The sequence below is a fragment of the Colius striatus genome, chromosome 1 (genome assembly GCF_028858725.1).
Source record: "Colius striatus isolate bColStr4 chromosome 1, bColStr4.1.hap1, whole genome shotgun sequence".
Classification (NCBI taxonomy): Eukaryota; Metazoa; Chordata; class Aves; order Coliiformes; family Coliidae; genus Colius; species Colius striatus.
Genome location: NC_084759.1, coordinates 63,264,654 through 63,270,516, shown reverse-complemented (window position 1 = coordinate 63,270,516; position 5,863 = coordinate 63,264,654).

Here is a 5,863-nt window from a genome sequence, read left to right as displayed (position 1 = left end):
TAAAGCTCTTTCTGATTAAAATAAACAGGTTGCCATTATTTGGTGGAGTTGGTCACAGCAAGTTTTATTCCAGCTGCATTACTAGATTTTTTTAGAGGGCTTTTTCAGCTGTTTCCCTACAATGAATTGCAAAATTACATTATGTCATCTAGTTTGGCGTATAGAATACATGATATAAGCCAATACGTTTCAGATGTGCCTGCTCGTTCAGATTTATGTCAGCAAACAAACAAATCCAATTATTCCTGGGGGAAAAGAAAGAAAACCCAAAATATCACTTTCAGTTGAAGTGCTGCCTTGTTGCCTGCTCTGCTGTTTCCATACCTGCTGTGCACAGCCCTCCAAACTTGTGTGGCATGTGGTACTTCTACAGTTCCTGTTGGGGCAAAGATGTGCACAAAAGCTGAACTCAGTGCAGAGGACTATCTGCAAAGCCTTAGTGAGAACAACAGATTCTCCAGGGAAAGGGCTCAAGGCAAGAACCTGGCCTCAGAAGCAAATGCTGAGATGCAGTGCATCTAACTTCAGCGGCCTCAACCCCTCCCAGGCACAATAAACCAAAGGTTGTCTGTCTTTTGTAAACACTCCTCTTTACATTCTTTCCACTTAGCTGCTAGCTTTCAGTCTAGCTAAAAACAAGGAATAAACAAAAAACTAAGTTGTTTAAAATGAAGTTAGTATAGCATAGCATCCAACATACTCCCCAGACACAATTTTCTACCATGAAGTTCCCTCTATCCCCAATTCAAACTGGAATCTGTACACACTAAGCTAAGCACCAAAACGTACCAGAGACTGGGCATTTGTTAATGATGTATAGTAAGGGGTTGGGTAGTGGGGTTGGGTGTATTAAGAAGCTTGAAATACAGACAACTTTTCTACCACAGGAACATTAGCCATCATAGCTGCTTCTCTCTTGCTACTATAAAGTCCTCGCACAGACCTAAGCCTAGGGGGGAGAATTCAGCTGCAGGGGCTTCAGAGGAAGCTCGGGGGCCAGAAAGCGCTGATGGAGCTTGGCAAGCACAGAGAACTGGGAAGGGGCAGGTGAGGAAGGCTGGCTGCTCCACAACTTCTGGAGCTGAAGAATCAGGACAGAGATGAAACGTAAACTATAGCAGTCAGAGAAGACAGCACAGATGCTTTAGCTGTCATCTCAAGCTTACAAGAAACTTCCAAAGCAGGATCATGGTACATCCTTTACACTTCACTTCTTTCTTAACTCTGAGTGCGCTTCTCAGTCTTTCACTGAAAGCCGCCACTTCACTGCTGGTGATCAGGAGAGGCAGCCCAGCGCTAGCCCACTTCCTGCAGGAACTCTTCCAGGGACACAGCTCCTTGATGAGGGAGCCAAACTGAACAAACACATTAGTCATTTCTCCTCTGCACGCAGATATGTGCTAGCCTAACGTGCTCCAAAAACTCACATTCCTCTAGGCTTCGGAGGGCTTGCTCTTGGCAGAATCCTTGCTAGTTTCATCGGTTTAAACGTGTCTTTCCACAGTAGAAGACCCTTACTCCAAATATGGAATAACCATATTCTGAGTCAAGCACACACTCTTTTTCACAGTTGGAAAAGACCTATTCCTAGAAGAGTACTTCCATTCTGTGTCTTACCAAAAAAGTGCACCGGATTTGGCAGCGTTTGAACCATGCTGATAGTTACCATCATTTCCCAGAATCTACAACAACTGGGAATTCAGACCTGCTGAATAAGGAAGAATAAAAAAAAAAAACTTGCTGTAAATAAATGTCATCCATCCCTAGGCTTTTATAAGCTGAGTCCATTCCTGCAGGCTGACTCAGTCCAGCATCTTTCTATGCCTTGCAGGTTCACAACCAAGTCTACAATTTCTCTGTTCTGGTCTTGCTGTGGCAGGGGGAGTTAGACTAGATAATCTTTCAAGGTCCCTTCTAACCCTTGAGATTCTGTGACTCTCTAAGAGAAAAAAAAACATTAACCTTTTCCATTACACTGTGCCATATGCTCACATTTACCCCCCTACATACAGCAGCCTGGCTGGGAGAGAGTTAACTTTCTTCGTAACAACACGTATGATGCCACGTTTTAGTTCTGTGACTAGATCAGCGTTGATAACACACTAATGGTTTTGCAGTTGTTGAGTAGAGCTTGCACAGCATCAAGACCGTTTGTTTCCCATGCTGTTCCCCAGCAGGCAGGCTAAGGGTGGGTGAGAGGTGAGGGTGGGACGCAAGGTAACCCAAACTAACCGACTCCATACCATATAATGACTTGTTCAACATTAAAACTTAGGAAGAGAAGCAAAGGGGTGGGGGTTTTGCTTTCCAGGGTAGTCATTGTTCAGAGAGTGGCTGGGCATCAGACTTGCTTAGGGGAGACAGTGCATGACCTTTGCATCACTTAAGGTTTTCTACTTTCCTTCACTTCTTAAACTGTTTTTATTTCAACCCTCAAGCTTCCTCCCTTTTGCTTTACTTCATCTTTCCTTTGTCCCGTTGGGGCAGGGGAGACATGGCTGTGGGGGTCCCTAGCTGCTGACTTGGATCAAACCACCACAAGGCAATAGCTCTGAGGAGAAGGCATCTTCTTGCACACTTGCCTTGAAGAGCAGCAGGAGCAATGATGCAGAAGTACATGCAATAAGCTGCAAAACAAGCACACAAGCAAGAAAGAATGAGGTGTCCAAAACGAGGAAGGCTATTACAGTTCTCCAGCTATGCATGGAGTGCTTGCAATTCACAAAGCACCTTCTTCCTGTGAATAGGTCTTCTCTGATCAATCTCTAACAACCCTCAAGGACTTCTTGGCCTCAAGTAGTATTAAACTTAATACTAATGCTAAGGACTAGCTCAGTCCATCACACTAATCAAAGCCCTGTCTTGCCCTCTGTAGTCTGTTCTCTAAGGCTACTGAACTTGTGTTTGTGTCTTCCCCCTCCTCTCTTGCCACCTCTTCTCAACTTTGAAACTCGACTCCAATCTTCTCTGACAGAAAGTTTTTTCAAATACATAACATTTCTAAAAGTCTGTTGAAAAAGCCAGATGACTGCAAGACAGTCATAAATGCCCTGAGGGCAGTGAGCTCGCTGGTTACTAAACCTGACAGAGTCTATATACGTTAAGAGAAGCTGCAAACACACCAGACACAGGAAGACTGTCAGATCATGATTTCCCCACAGAGCAACAAAATCTAACCTAAACATAGACATGAGGCTCTTCTAGACTACACATTCAAGAAACGACTTAAATTAGGTCTGCAAATCCTTGTCTGTAGCTTGTAGCTTGTCTGTAGGCCAGCAACTTAGTTTACACTGCTTCTGAGCAGCCTACATACAGAAACACTGCAAAAGGACAGTGTTTAAAAAAAGAAATAAAATATCTACCTGTGGATCTCCCACCGTGGTGGTAACTTCCAGCAGCAAGAGTGGTCCTCCTAGTGAGGTTTAAGGAATCCACAGCAGTAGTGTCTTGCACACCTCTCCCAGAAGGCTGGTCTCACTTGCCAGCAACAAGCTCATCAGAGACCTTTTGCATATTCCTTGCTGAGAGGAGGACCTGCACCTAACACCAGCTGAGCTGTCTGTTCATACAGATCACTGTGGCTAAATAGGCACCTCAAGACCAGTCATGTTAGTTTTACTTTGCCTGCTTGACCAGGTGAGAGCAGAAAATCACAATTCTCAAACTTCCTGAAAAAACCCCATTACAATACACTATTCAGGCACGGGAATGAGATCACGGCTTCGCTTCATTTGCTCCCAAGGTCCGTATTTCCAAGCTTTCAGTGCTGTATTCTGTTGCCCTCCATCAAAAGTGTCTCTTCTGGAGAGGCAGCAGCTGTCTCTCACCTGTGGTTCCCTGCAAACTTGACGCCCTTTTCTCCTACCGAGATGCGTAACTCCAGATGGGAGCGGAAAGCATCAACGTGCAAACTCTCATCTGCCTTCTCAAAGACTCACTTCAGACCTGACCAAACCTGAAATTACTCCAGACTTTCAGCCTCAAGCACCATCAGGCTCTATTTTAACAAAGACAAGTCACGCCTTCCACATCAATTAGGTGGCCAGTCGCTGGCTTCAAACACAAAAAGGAACAGCTGCCTCGGCTCCTGTTGCTGGAAGACACTGTTTAGAAAGAACATGAGAACTGAAGCAGGAACCTCTGAAGTAAAAGCTGGAAACAGTACAAGGAAAGCAGTAAATCAATACAGTTCGAGGGTCAGGCCCAGCAGGAGGCCATGCCACATACTCACAGTCAGGTTGTACTGGTACCAGCCATTTGCCCTCTCTCTCACTTGCTCCTTTTACAAAGGAGATCAGGCTGTCAAGTAACCTAAAAAGCATTAAAAATCCTATCTGTAGTAACCCAAAGTTCAGACTAATTGAGGGATTTTTGCTGTCATTTGAAAGCACACATTCTATGCTAGTCTCCAGAACCATGCTCCTTTCAGTACAGTATACATACTTTGCACTGAAGACACAGGATTAAATGAAAACCAGCCCTGGAAGTAACAGCTGGATACCCACAGCTCCCATTCATTCTCAACAACTGCTCTAAATGCTGAACTAGGGTTGCATCCTTGTGCAACACTCCTGCATGGATGCTTTGGCATCCCATGACACATCTAGAGCTCAAGGGTTAAAACCACAGTGCTGGGAGCTGCTCGCCACGGAACTATTAAAGAAGTGGGCACTTCTTTCCCATACATCTAGCTGTGAGTTTGAGTAGAGGGAGAGGCTGTGCTTTGTGAGTGTATCAGTAATGATAGGTTACAGATGCATTTGCAGCACACACACCATGGTGTACTTTTCAGGCAATTTAATATGAAATAAACGCCCTGATCAAGTACCTACAAAAAGGCTTCAAACAAAAAGCAGAGCTCAAGCTGTGAGAAGATGGAGGCAATGCGTATAATACCTAAATTCTACCTCTGAGTCCAGACAGGAAAATGCTCCATGCCTCCTCATTTCAGCTTCATGGCAGATTTCCACTGGAAGAAAACCTAAGCACGTGTGCAGGGAAGAAATCATTTCATCTTAAAAGGGTATCTGCAGACCCAGTCCAGACAGGGCATATAGACAAACACAGCCAAACACAGCAGTCCCATCACTGCTGGAATCCTCGGGAAGTTTACCAGACAGATTGTCTGGGACCTCAAGCCCTGAAAGCACTGGGAGGCTCTGGCAGATGGCACACGCTCAGAGAAGGGGCCACACAGCTCCCTGAGTCCTCGTGGGTCTGGGCGTCAAGTCACTGCTACAGGTTTTGACCATCAACATTAAGGTACTTGAAAGCTAACGAAACATCAGGCTTTAATGAGATAAAGTCAAGTCATTTTGCTCGATGAGATTCAGGATTTTTGAGTGGCAAAAAGCCAAAATACCTCTCTGCCAATCTCCTCTACTAGGTATCCAGCTTCAGGTATAAAAATAAAGGGGAATCATTAAAAATAAGGGGAATTGTTTTGTTTTGTGGCGGTTTTGTTTTTTAAATGACAGGCATAATTATCAAAGTTGAAAACATTTACTGGCAATTCAGTTAATTGCTTAAAACAGAAACATTTTCTCTGTTAAGAAGGTTAGACTCCACGGTTTCAAGAATACCTCGTAATCCTGCATCACTATCAGCTACCTGAACTGGAATAAATCATGATGTCTTTTGTCCGATGTATTCAACAGCCATCCTGCAGCCCTTCCTAGGTATCTGTTAAGAGCCAAGTAATGAAAGACCAACGTTAGTAGCTTTGAGCCAATTATTTACGGACTGTTGCGTTCCAATGAACGTACCATAAATGCACAGATGTGTAAACGCCAGAGAAGTGCCCACAGTGAAACCCTGACACCAGTAAAGAGAAGTTTCAATATTTTATTAAAATAGCATA